The following is a 14,394-nucleotide window of genomic DNA, read 5'->3' on the forward strand; positions in this document are numbered from 1 at the left end:
TTGTTTGCATTGTCATTCTGCTGAGAATTTTTCCGTCCGCGGACTTACGAATTTTGCTCAGTAGTTTGTTGCTGTGGCCGCCATTTTGGTCGCCATTTTTCGCTTACACGTGGTGTTTTTGCTGGTTAGTTTGGGTCCGTGCTACGGACTTTGAGCGTTTACCAGTAGCATTGGTAGCTGCTTGTAGCTGGTACGTTAGTGCTAGTTTATTCTGCTGAAGTTTTACGTCCTAGAGACTTGTGTATTTTCAGTAGTTTGTTTTTCTCGTGTGACAGCATGTCTGATAGTGAGAAAAGCGAGCGGCTAAGGCCGAGGTTAGGGGCAAAGGCCCTGTTAAACCTAAGTCCTCGGCTTCCACCTCTTCTGCTAGGAACCCCACGGTTCACGTTTCTGACCCGAAGACTAACTTCGTTTTTCCTGTGCCTATTTAGGCTCCGGAGGAAACTTCGTCTGGCTCGCGGGCGGCGGGGGTGGCCGCTGCCACGGCCGTTTCTACCCCTGTACCTGCGCCGGAGGCTGGCGCTCTTGTTGCTAGCCTTTTGTCTTCTTTGATTCCAGAAATTCGGACGCTCGTTCGTACAGAAATGTCGCGGACGGACCCTGTTTCCAGCTCTGCCTCCCTCCCGGGGGTGTGCGACCCTCGGTCGTTGGCTTCCTTTGTTCCTGATCACCTGTCCAGCCTGCTGGCTTCTGTGATGGCTCTGGAGTCCGTGCACAGGGAGGCGTTTCTCTTCTCGGCCGGCGCTCGGTGGCTTCCGCTTGCGGGAGTGCACCTGAGCAGGTCCCTTTGGGGGATACGGTCGACACAAGGTATGTGCTCGCAGCAGCCGTCCGCGGCAGCTGCACTTCCGGTTCCCGGAAGTAGTGGTTCACTGGTTGCGGACAGACCATGGTCCCCTCCGGTTCGAGCTGCGCTTTACGTAAGCAGTCGTTCGCGGCAGCTTCCTTCCGGCTCCGGCCGGAAGTGGTGGTTCACTGGTTGCGGACAGACCATGGTCCCCTCCGGTTCGAGCTGCTCTTTACGTAAGCAGTCGTTCGCGGCAGCTTCCTTCCGGCTCCGGCCGGAAGTGGTGGTTCACTGGTTGCGGACAGACCATGGTCCCATCCGGTTCGAGCTGCGCTTTACGTAAGCAGCCGTTCGCGGCAGCTTCGCTTCCGGCTCCGGCTGGAAGTGTTGGTTCACTGGTTTGCGGACAGCCCATGGTCCCTTCCGGTTCGAGCCTTGCCCTGCTACAGCAGCCGTTTCCGGCAGCTGCTCTTCCTGCCTGGGCAGGAAATGTAGGTCAAACGGGTCGTGCACAGTCATCTGTCACTTCCGGTTCCGGCCTAGGGCTTGCGGCAGCTTCGCTTCCGGCTCCGGCCGGAAGTGTTGGTTCACTGGTTTGCGGACAGCCCATGGTCCCTTCCGGTTCGAGCCTTGCCCTGCTACAGCAGCCGTTTCCGGCAGCTGCTCTTCCTGCCTGGGCAGGAAATGTAGGTCAAATGGGTCGTGCACAGTCATCTGTCACTTCTGGTTCCGGCCTAGGGCTTCCGGGTTGTGGCTTGCAGACTCCTCAGCACCAGCTATGGCATAGTTCTGCTGTTGCGTCTGCACTCCCTGCTCCTCCCGGCTTTTCCGGTTCGGTTCCCGCTGCTTCCGTTGTGTCGCCGGTGAATTTCGAATACGGTGGTTCTCCTGGGCATACAGGCTTTTTGCCTCTGTTGGGACAGCAGCAGCCACCCACTTCGGTGGTGGCCGCTAGCTCCTCTCTTCAGCTGCCTTCGGTTGTTGGTGACTCTCATCTTCCTCTTAGTCAGGGGTGCGAGTTTCATCGATGGCCAACAGGATGGGCGTTCGGCTTACGGCCTTCCCTCGCAGCGTCATTTGTCGGGTTCTTTTGGCTATGAGCCGTCCCCTTCAGGTGGCGTTTCGGACTTCGGGTCCGTGTGCGAGGAGCAGCTGCCTTCGGCGGCTCTGGCCAGCTTCCGAATTTACGTCAGCAGTCGTTCGCGGCAGCCGCTTCCAGCTCCGGCCGGAAGTAGAGGTTCACTTGCTAGTGCACAGACTACTGTCACGTCTGGTTCGAGCCTTGTCCTATGACAGCGGTCGCCCGCGACAGCTGTTCTTCCGGTTCCGACCGGAAGTGTAGGTTCACTGGTTAGTGCACAGGCTACTGTCACGTCCGGTTCGAGCCTTGCCTTACGTCGGCAGTCGTACGCGACAGCGGCACTTCCGGTTCACGGAAGTAGTGCCTCGTTGGAAGGTGGACAAATAATGATCCCATCCTGCTTGAGCTGCGCTATACGTTAGCAGTCGTTCGCGACAGCTTCTCTTCCGGCTCCGGCTGGAAATGTTAGTTCATCGGTGTGTGGGCAGCCCATGGCCCTTTCCGGTTTGAGCTTTGCCCCTTGCACGGCAGCCATTTCCGGCAGCTTCGCTTCCGGCCTTGGCAGGAGGGTAGGTCAAGCGGGTAGTGCACAGGTTACTGTCACTTCCGGTTCTGGCCTACGGCCTACCTTTGGGTTCCGAGCTTCAGCTCGTAGGTGGCTCAGCACCAGCTTTGGCATAGCGCTGCTGTTGCTGCCGCACTTCCGGCTCCTCCCGGATTTTCCGGTTCAGTTCCCGCTGCTTCCGTTTGGTCGCCGGTGAATTTCGAACAAGGCTTGCCCTATGGGCATACAGGCTTCTTGCCTCTGTTGGGACAGCAGCATCCACACACTCCGGTGGTGGCTGCTAGCTCCTCTCTCCCACTTTCCTTGGTTTTTGATTCCTCTCATCCTCCCCTCAGTTAGGGAATGAGCACAATCGATTGCCAACAGGAAGGACTTCGGTTGGCAAAGAGGAAGCAGCTACTTCTGGTTTGAAGAATCGCCCTTTGTAGCTTTTCGCCTTTTTGCCTTTTCGCCGAGCCCCCCTCTTCGACAGGGGGTGGCCTCCGGCGTCGGTTTCGTTGCTGGTTCCTCAGGGTTCAGCTTCGGAGCCGGCATCGGAATGCCTTGCCGCTCCTGCGCAGGCTTCCTCCTTCGTGCCCTTAGCGGACCAGAGGAAGTTGCCTTGGCCAGGGTCGTCTCCTAGCCGCCTGTTGGCCTTTCCCCGTCCGCGTGCACCGTTTCCGGTCACGCCGGATCTTCTTTCGCTTCTTACGAAGCCGTTGAGGAAGGATTCGGTTCTGCCGCTCTATGGGCAGAATCTCCTATTCTCTGAGGAAGGGGGCTGACAACTTTTGGAACTCAGTTCCATTTCCGAGACTCTCCTGCGGGCGCTTTCTCGCGCTCTGGCAGATTCCTTGGCGCCCTTTCCCCTTAGTAAAGGGCAGGACGCGGAGGAAGTGTCTCACTCCTCTCCACACTTACAAGGGTGAACGAGGCACAGATGAGGCTGTCCTCTCTGCACTATTTCCATGCGGTCTCGTGCGGAAGGGACTTGTTTCTTGCCCACTCCCGGTTTTCTGAGGAGTCGACAAGGAACATTCTCAGTTCGTCATCCTTGGTGGACGGTCTCTCTCCGGCAGCCTGGCCTCTCATGCCAGAAGCAGGGGATTGAGACCAACAGAGAACAGCGGTTCCCTTCTTTTGAGCTTCAATTTGAAAGCAGCAAAAGCAGGCCGCTCCTAAGCAGGCTATACCTAAGCGGACTCAGCCTAAGCGGCCTACGTCCTCAGCTCAGGTGAGATTGTTTCTTTCACAGCCGTCATAGGTACGCTGGGTTTTTGAAACAACAGCCGGCCTTAGGGCTTCGGGGTTTTAGCCTCGGCGGGAGCAACAGCCATTTCATCCGTTGGAGGTGGTGGTTGTTGCTTTCCTTGTGCTTGTGGCTTCGGGCTTCAACATTCTTTCTCTTTCCCAGCGTATGGGTGCTGAGAGGTCGATTTCCGTTTAAAAGGGGGTTTCTGCCTTTGGGCTTCCCCGTTTTCTCTTGCCACGAGCTTCTGGACTCGGTCCAGGTTTGTCTTTCGCCGAGTCTGACTTTGTCTTTCTCTAGCGATCAGACGCGTTCTGGTGTTTCGTCCAAACTTAAGGTTCACTTGAGTTGGCCTCGGAAGTAACATTCAGATTTTCCTGAGGGTGCATTGTCTGGGCATTGCATGTTTGAGAAGTCATTCTTGGCTTGTCACTTTTTCTCAGGTTTTTTGGCTACTCCTCCCCTTTTTGGGCAGAGGTCTAGCTAATGTTCCAGTTTTCTCGGTGCTGGCCTCTAGGCCAGCATCTTTTTCGGCGGCCGAAACTTTTGGTTTCTTACTGTGCCTGTGTACTTTGAGTACTTTGGTGCAATGGCCGGCCTACGGGCAGCAAGGCTCTCGGCCTTAGCCTGTGTTATAGTCTCCTGCCTGTCGTGTTGCGACTTTGGCAATTGGTTCTTGTGACTGCGGATTTCGTCTCTTCCTCTTCTCCATCATGCTTGCATGATGTGAGTTGGGACGATTTCTGCTGGGTTGGGCTTCCGGCCTGGTCACCCCTTTTTCACTTGCAACTATGACTATTACTGAGAACTCTGGTCTCGGGAGGCTGACGGCTGGTTCGCTTCACGGTTTTCCGTCTTTCTTACCGGCTTCGTCCTTTCTGTTTCGGGTTTTTTGATTCATTTTCAATTACCTACAAGCAGTCTGCTCTGCGATCACGCTGGCTTTTGTCATTTTGTTTCCGGTCTCCGGTCACATTAGGATTTGGCCACTGCGGGTCCGCATTTGCGGTGCTTATGCACTACCTTAGGTCGCTTCGTCCCCTTTTTTACCCCTCTCTCTGCTTTCGCAGGGATGGGCAGGGGACGACCGGTGACCGTCTCCCTTGAGTTTTGCTCATTGAGTTGGACCCTGGTACTTGATACTCAGGCGTCTCTCTCTTTCCGGTTTGGAGTTTGGTCACTCTTCCGGAGCTGACTGTTCTCTCAACGGCCTTTTGGGCCTCACTCCATCCCAAAGTTTTCTTACTTTGGCATGGTTGCCTTATGGTCTCCGTGAGGGTCGGTCCTTTTCAGGGCTTAGCCGGCAACCTTACGCACGGATCTTTTCCAGGCCATTAGCATTTCCTTCCATTTAAGGGGGGGGGGGGGCAGCTTGTCCTTCCCTCTACTTGGTCGGGTTTATCCAAGACTGGGGTCCTTTTCCGGACTGTTTTACGGTTCAGAAGATTGGAAGAAGTGCTGGGCACAGCTTACTGGCTCTCTGAGGTCGTCTTTCGCATTTCTTGCCTGAGAGACATCTCGGCTGTCAATCAGGGTGGTTCTCGGTCCGTTTCTGTCCTTTGGCAGTGGGCCAGTTCCTGGCAAGGGTTTAGAGTGAGTCAGTGGTTGCTTTCTCACGGGATCCTTTCCTGACTTTTGGCAGTGGGCCAGTTTCTTGGCAAGGGATTTTCTTGCCCTCCGCCTTGTCATAGCTTATGCTATCTTTCCCTCGGCTCGGCCCGAGCTCATTTCCAGGGCCTGGGCCTCCTCCTTGGCCTTTTTGGCCTATGGGGTTTGGATGATGTCCTGCGCACAGCTTCTGGCGCTAGGATTTTGTCTTATCAGGTTCTGCAGACATTGCTGCCCTCTGTCAGGATGGGTCTCGGCCTATTCCTTCCTTGGCGGCAGCTGGCTTTTGTCTCTCCAGAACTTTAGAGTGAGTTTGAACTTTTTGATCTTACCCACCACCTTGTTGGAGTTATCTGCTAATATGTGACTCGGAGTAAGAATATGTAATTTAATCGAAAATTTTTAATTAAATTTTCATTTGATTAATATACTTACCCGAGTCACATAGGTAATTCCCTCCCACCTTCCCCGCTTTTAGTTTCTTTGTATTCTAGAAGTCGAATGAGGGTGTCTCGTATCGGGTACGAGATCTGTGGCGTGATGCACGCTACGGGAGGCAACCCAGGGTAGCAAGCTTGCTACTTTTTTGCTTGGGTTGCTTCCCTTATACTATAGACGGGATAGCGTTTTTCAGTCAACCTAGCATCTCGACTGCGTCAATGCTAATATGTGACTCGGGTAAGTATATTAATCAAATGAAAATTTAATTAAAAATTTTCGATTTTTTGTATGGTGCACGCTCATTGGTCGATGCCGTGAATTAAACTGAACTCACAAACAAAAACAAGTTAGGGTTTCTACTTTCTGTACTGTGATGCATCTTCGTCTCATCCTTCGTCGATCGCGGTCTCATCATGTCAAAACGGAAATTTCTGACTTTAGAAGAAAGAGTCGATGTGATAAAGAAATTGAACGGCGAACTCTTCGAGTGGTTTTCGAGAGCTCGATCAAAGAATATTCCCGTGAATGGCCCATTGCTTCAGATAAGAAACCGATTGCACCTCTTTCTCTCTCTCGCTCGTTCTCTCTCTCGCTCGTCCTCTCTCTCTCTCGCTCAGTCGTTCTCTCTCTCTCTCTCTCGCTTAGTCGTTCTCTCTCTCTCTCTCTCTTGCTCGTTCTCGCTATCGCTCGTTCTCTGTTCTCTCTCTCTCTCTCTCTCTCTCTCTCGCTCAGTCGTTCTCTCTCTCTCTCTCTCTCTCTCTCTCTCTCTCTCTCTCTCTCTCTCTCTCTCTCTCTCTCTCTCTCTCTCTCTCCCTCTCGCTCGTTCTCTCTCTCGCTCGTTCTCTCTCTCGCTCGTTCTCCGTTCACCCTGAAATGCTGACAGCTGTCATGAACTTGAGTAGCATTCTGAAGATGTGCGTCTGAACCAAGCCAGACTGATTCTGGTTTTGTACATACATGTTGCATGTTGAACTTGTTTTCTTTGTCACTTTCTGTATGACTACATGTAATGCACAGTTTAGAATAAAACTATTTGGCTGTTTTTTTTCTTCCCAAAAAATGTCTGCGCATTCATATTCAAAAGAAAGGACACCTTTGTACAAAGGACAGTGGCAAGGTTCCCCAAGGGTGTCCTTTGCTCGCAGGTTTTACTGTAGCAGCTGATAATTGAAAGTGCCTGGGTACTCAGAAAGCAGTTGAGTTTTCTTGAAATGTTCAGGGAAATAATTATTTGAAGGAGACAGTGTTATTGCTGTTGCCTTGACATTGTAATTACCCTTGACCCCTGATGAATCAGCTACTGTAAGTGCATGTGATAGAGCCCTGGAGTTTCCGGTGATGATTTGGGATCAATGTAAATGTAGCACTACATGACAGTCTTGCCGACTTTACAGGAGAATTATTGCTCTGCTTGAAGTGAGAGCAGTAGAGGTTTCTGTAATATTCCTGTACTTTTTTTGACCTGCGAAAAGTAAACCTTAGAAATGTTCTCTGGTGATATAAAAGGTCAGGAAGGTTCCCCTTTTCTTTCCACCAAAGCACCCTCTCCCTTCCCCCCCCCCCCCCCCCCCCCCCCAAATCATGTGTGTGTGTATATGAAAGATTAATGTTACTTGATATCATGCTGCATAAGAATGATGCTGAGTTGATTTGTTTCAAACAATTTGTTATGGATGTGCAGAAAAAAGCCCTGTTCTGGATTACATCACAGAATGTAAAACAAGTGTTGAAAATGCGAAATTCTGAATTCCGAAACCTCTGTGAGTGTGAGACGTACATGTCTTGATTTTGAGGTCAGTTTTCTATTTTAACTTCATCACACATAACAGCTTGGACTGGATTTTTGAGGTATATTTGGTATAGATTCTTGAAATGCTCCTCAATTGAAAGATTCTCTCAAGGAAACGAATAATTATTTTTGCATAGTTTAAAATATTTGGGAAACATCAGTGGTTAAAGTAATTCAGGCAAAGTACAATATGTCTGTATGTTTATGTGTGTGAAAGTATTAGCAGTGTGTGTCTTTGGTAAGTACAATTTAGTATGTACGATGTATTGAAGCCGAAATTCATGATGTGTTTTGATTTGATGGTGAGCACATTTTTCACTTTCATCGCTTGTGCCACGGGCATATCCTGAAGTTCGGGGTTTTTTGTGTTGAGTGTTTCAACGTTGGTGGTTTGACTCAAAATTGTGCAATATTTTATGTATGTATGTATGTATGGGGCGATTTATATAGCGCTTGACGTTCTCTAAGTGCTTTACATATTGATTTCTGCCGTGTGAGATGGAATTTTTTACTCAATATATCACGCATTCACATCGACCAGTAAATCTCAAGCCAATTAAGGCTAATATTTACTTTTCACGGCCTATTATTCCAAGTCACACGGGTATTTGGTGGACATTTGTATCTATGCCTATACAATTTTGCCAGGAAAGACCCTTTTGTCAATCGTGGGATCTTTAACGTGCACACCCCAATGTAGTGTACACGAAGGGACCTCGGTTTTTTGTCTCATCCGAAAGACTAGCACTTGAACCCACCACCTAGGTTAGGAAAGGGGGGAGAAAATTGCTAACGCCCTGACCCAGGGTCGAACTCGCAACCTCTCGCTTCCGAGGCAAGTGCGTTTACCACTCGGCCACCCAGTCACTGTTGTTGGCTACACAAATGTTTGAAAAAAGGTTTGCATCACTTACGAAGAATCATTTTTAAAATCAAATACATTTGTATGATTTTCAATTTTTATTCACTTTTCTCTTCGTCTTTTTTGTGGTCATTGATACCTTGATAATGCATGTGCACACATTCATTGGTTCATGCACTCAAAAAATTCCTTTGTTGCTTTCTTTTTTTTTTTTTTTTTTTTTTTTTTTTTTTTTTTTTTTTGCTTTCTTTTCCCGCAGTGGGGCACTGCGGTTATGAAATTAAAGGCCCCTCCTGTTTTTGGAACCGCAGGAGCTTTCTAGTTTGCTGTTAGGTAGATTTTTGGTTCCTCTTTCCTGTCATGCTCTCTTTTTCTTCATGAATTCTTTTCTTTTTTCTGCCTTCTTGCTCATTCACCTGTATTTTTTCCAAAAATCTCTTCTCTTGCCGCTTGTCTCGCGATTCATGTATAGTTTAATCTGTTAGTGTTCTGATGTAAGTCCAGCAGTAGATAGGTTAAGCCTATTTTAACATACTGGAAACTGGTAATCTTCCAGTAGGTATTAATTTAGTTTTACTAAAGCCTGCTGGGACACAAGTAATGGGTTAGTGCATTTGTAAACAGGAATCGCTTGACAAGTGGCCCCCTTCATCCCCCCCTTCCTCGTCCTGATATGGCTCTGCGTAGTCGGCTGGACGTTAAGCAACAAATAAACAAACAAATTTTGTGTGTGTGTGTACCCCCCGCGGGTTAGGGGGAAGAATTTACCTGATGCTCCCCAGCATGTCGTAAGAGGCGACTAACGGATTCTGTTTCTCCTTTTACCCTTGTTAAGTGTTTCTTGTATAGAATATAGTCAATGTTTGTAAATATTTTAGTCAAGCAGTATGTAAGAAATGTTAAGTCCTTTGTACTGGAAACTTGCATTCTCCCAGTAAGGTAATATATTGTACTACGTTGCAAGCCCCTGGAGCAAATTTTTGATTAGTGCTTTTGTGAACAAGAAACAATTGACAAGTGGCTCTATCCCATCTTCCCCCTTTCCCCGTCGCGATATAACCCTTCGTGGTTGAAAATGACGTTAAACACCAAATAAAGAAAGAAAGAAGAAACATTTGTATGATTTTCAATTTTTATTCACTTTTCTCTTGTCTTGTCATTGATACCTTGATAATGCATGTGCACACATTCATTGGTTCATGCACTCAAAAAATTCCTTTGTTGCTTTCTTTTTTTTTGCTTTCTTTCCTTTGAGCTAATTTTGTTGTTGGTTTGTGTGTGTGTGTGTTTTGGTACAGTTGTACCTTCCTTTTCAGACCTCCAGAAAATGTGAGAAAATCATGTCTTGGAAGAGAGATTCCAATTTGTACAAAATGTGACACTTTGTGTGGATAAGTGAAACATTGCGTGTGTTTCTTACATTTTATCATCACAAATTTATCATGGTAACATTGTGATTTTTATCCTTGCACATTTTCAAACTGAAGACATCAATTAAGGAATAACTAGTGCAACGAACATTGTGGGAAGAACATTTTAGTTTGAAAAGGATAGTCAAGGCACATGTCTTTGTATGAGCATATGAAAAGTATTTGAAATGTTTGAAATCCATTTCTGTGTTTTTCTTTTGGCGAGTTAAACCGTTAAAACTTGTTGATTTCGAGAGCTCGGTAAATGGTTATTGTTTTGGTTATGGAAAGAATGAAAGCAGAATAGCTGCACACAAGCTGTCTATTGAACTATGCAACAACTCGATTTTTGTGAAACCTAGCTGTCGTTGAAACAAAAATGTGTGGGCATTATGTGTTGAACCTAGTGTATTAAAAGTGCCATTTTGTAGTTTTGAGATTATCGCACAGTATTTGACAAGGAATCCTTGGCTCTTACTTTAAGAATGTGAAGTTTGAAAGTTTCCAACCCCTCTCCATTACAGCAATTGCGGTTCAATGCAGAAGAGTGAAATGCTTAATGTAACTGATGTCAGGAACGCTGATTCATCCTAAGCTTTAAGTTGAGCCTGTAAAATTGATCGCTGTCATGATTTTGCCTTTTCAGTTCTCCTCCCAAACCGGGCGCATAGTTAAGCTTTCTCTGTGTAACTTTTACTATGGGATGCCAAGTTTGGGAGAAGAACTGTTTTGCTACAGTTGACCAAAACTGTCTCTGTATATTATGCATGTAATAAAGTTACATGTTCTGCAAGTTGATTTTAAAGTCTGTTTCAATAATGAGATGCAATCCATTTCGTTGGTTTTGATCATCATGAGTACTGTAATATGAGTTTTGAAGCCTTGAAGATCCCATTACGTTGGAATAGTAGAGAATGACAGTATGGTGTGCACAGTGGTGGTACCTGTGATGAAAGAACGCCTTTTGGGACTTTGTACTGGAAACTTGCGTTTTCCCAGTGAGGTCATATATTGTACTACGTTGCAAGCCCCTGGAGCAATTTTTTGATTAGTGCTTTTGTGAACAAGAAACAATTAACAAGTGGCTCTGTCCCATCCCCCCCCCCCCCCCCCCCCCCCCCCCCCCTTCCCCCGTCGCGATATAACCTTGAACGGTTGAAAACGACGTTAAACACCAAATAAAGAAAGAAAGAAAGCCTTTTGGGACCAGTCAGAGGTGACCCTACATTGCGGGTGGTCACTCACGACAAAAACATTTTGGTCTAGATAATAGGCAAAGGGACACAAAATGTGTCTTATTGGGAGGTGTCCTTTCATTGGAGGGCCTTCACATCACAGGTATCACTGTGGCACACACATTTGTTTCATTTATGATTGTTTTTAGCTTCAGTTACTTCCCGAACATATTTTCCCCTGTACCTATCTGTCTACAGTGGATGAGTTTCAGTGACTTTTGTTCTTCTTATGTGATTGTGATTTTTGTGCAGTGTTCACTTATGTGTTGTTCCCTCCTATTTATGTATAATTTAAGGTACTAAATATAATTAATCATGGTAATTTATGTGCAGTGTTCTCTTTGTATCTGTCACATTAATGCTCATGGCCGTCAGTGAGAAAGATGAGAACAACTTTCTTTCTTCTTTATTTTATTTGCTTTCATTTATTACTATTTTAACCCTTTTCAGCTGGTAGTATTTGTTACTGTACAAATCATGGAGCATAGTCTTTCTTGTGTCCAGTTTCTGTGCGGAACATTTTTTAAATTTGTGACGAAGCACAAGTTAATGATAGTGCTCTTGCCTAGCTTCTACATTCCTAGATTTATTGCTGTAGATAATTTGCCCTTGAACATAAACAGCAGTACGGGTCATGCCATTGTCAATTGTGTTTTACTTTTTGACTACTTGATGTTTCTGTGTAAATCCACATGTAGTTATGACAGTTTTGGATGCTTGAAGTTTATAAGGATGAAAGTCGTTAGTTCATTTCATCGTTCTCTCAACCCCCCGCGGGTTAGGGGGAAGAATTTACCCGATGCTCCCCAGCATGTCGTAAGAGGCGACTAACGGATTCTGTTTCTCCTTTTACCCTTGTTAAGTGTTTCTTGTATAGAATATAGTCAATGTTTGTAAAGATTTTAGTCAAGCAGTATGTAAGAAATGTTAAGTCCTTTGTACTGGAAACTTGCATTCTCCCAGTAAGGTAATATATTGTACTACGTTGCAAGCCCCTGGAGCAAATTTTTGATTAGTGCTTTTGTGAACAAGAAACATTTGACAAGTGGCTCTATCCCATCTCCCCCCTTCCCTCCGTCGCGATATAACCTTGAATGGTTGAAAACGACGTTAAACACCAAATAAATAAATAAAGAAAGTATTGATTTCTGCTTGTCTCGAAGCTCATGGTCACAGTTTCTTGAAGCAAGGTAATCTCTTCAGAATTTCTTCTTGGAAAGAACAAGGTCATATAACAATGAAAACAACTTCTTTTCTTCTATATATATATACGACTAGTGTCTGTGTGTCTGTGTGTCTGTGTGTCTGTGTATCTGTCTGTGTATCTGTCTGTGCGCGATGCACGGCCAAAGTTCTCGATGGATCTGCTTCAAATTTGGTGGGCATATTCAGGTAGACCCGGGACACGACACAACCTGGTCGATATTTCAACACGTGCTCTCAGCGCGCAGCGCGGAACCGATTTTGGTTCCACCTCAGCTATTTTGGTTCCACCTCAGCTACCCGGGCCCCCATACCGACACACCATAGCCGCTACACCACATCACAACGCCAAAGTTCTCGGTGGATCTTTTTCAAATTTGGACACCGTATTCAGCTACACCCCGGACACAATATCATCGATGAGATATTTCAACACGTGCTCTCAGCGCGCAGCGCTGAACTCATTTTCGTTTTTGTGTTCATTTCACCATTATAAGTAACTCTTCCTTATCTTCTCCAGTGTTTGGCGTTTATCTCCCTTCCTTCGTGTGGCTTTCCCGTTCAGTTCTAAGTTACTATTACTATTTTTAGAATGTCACTGCGCTGTCCACTGCGCTGTCCACAACGCTTCCCTTGCACCCGTAAGTTGTTCTTACTGTCAAAGTGAAAAGGTCGAATCAATTTATAGCCACGCGAAAAATACACTCTCACCTATCTCTATATATTTATAGATACAGATATGCATATATATATACGGCTTCTCTGTGTGTGTGGGTGTTTGTGTGTGTGTGTGGGCAAAAACCTGTGTATTGTAGAGTTCTGTTTGTGATGTGGTCTAGCGGCTTTTGTCTGTCTGTATGTTCTGGCATGTGAGAAGCCACAGCAGATAATATAGGGCCAAGAAATAAGCTCTAAAATTCTCAATCCCGTTTGACAGGACTTCGCCTTCAAAGGTGATTGTGGTGAACCGCCACGCTGTCTGTCTCTGTCTCGCGCCGTTCACCCCAAATTCCCGTTTCTGAGTAACTATTTTTAGAATGTCACTGCGCTGTCCAGAACGCTTCCCTTGCACCCGTAAGTTGTTCTTACTGTCAAAGTGAAAAGGTCGAATCAATTTATAGCCACGCGAAAAATACACTCTCACCTATCTCTATATATTTATAGATATAGATATACATATATATATATATACGGCTTCTGTGTGTGTGTGTTTGTGTGTGTGTGTGGGCAAAAACCTGTGGATTGTAGAGTTCTGTTTGTGATGGGGTCTAGCGGCTTTTGTCTGTCTGTATGTTCTGGCATTTGAGAAGCCACAACAGATAATATAGGGCTAAGAAATAAGCTCTAAAATTCTCAATCCCGTTTGACAGGACTTCGCCTGCAGAGGTGATTGTGATGAACCGCCACGCTGTCTGTCTCTGTCTCGCGATTCACCCCGGCGAAGCCGGGTATTCCTCTAGTTTTTAATATACAGCATAACTGTTGGTTTTTGAAGAATCCAATTATTTATGTGAACAGTTTAGCTCTACACTAATGTCACTTCTGTATGGAACAAAGGTTGCAATTAGCAGATTACCCCCCGCGGGTTAGGGGGAAGAATTTACCCGACGTTAAACACGAAAGAAAAAAAGAATTAGCAGATTGTAAAGTAACAAAATGATAAGGGTTAAAATAGCTATTCATGTGAGATTTCATTGGCATGTTGCCTTGAAGCTACGTTCCAGAAACAGAATTATTTGTATCTCTTACAATTATTACTCCCAATCACAAATTCTATGCACTGGTTTGTGTTTTATCCTATCATCTCATGATTTTTTTTCCTTTAGTGTGTGCGTTTGTGTAATTATTGCTCTCTTTTGATGTCTTTAAAATGCTGTGTGTGCTTATAGAATGACCGTTTTCTTTGGTAATTTTGCATTATGTGGTCTAAGTGAGGGACGATTTGAAAAAGTTGATTGATTATAATGACTGTTCTGTTAAGAGGTCAGATGTGTGGGAGAGAGTTAATTTCAATTTAATCTCAATTTCTCTCTATTCAAGTTCATGTATTTTTCACATGTTTATCAAAAAATATTTGTAGTTTTTTTTCCCTCCCTTTTCCTGTTATTCATTAGTTCAGGATGTACAGCTGAGGAGCTTCAAAGCCATTTTGAAATCTGCATTGTTGTATGGCGTATGTACTGCAG

The sequence above is a fragment of the Littorina saxatilis genome, linkage group LG4 (assembly GCF_037325665.1).
Source record: "Littorina saxatilis isolate snail1 linkage group LG4, US_GU_Lsax_2.0, whole genome shotgun sequence".
Taxonomy (NCBI): Eukaryota; Metazoa; Mollusca; class Gastropoda; order Littorinimorpha; family Littorinidae; genus Littorina; species Littorina saxatilis.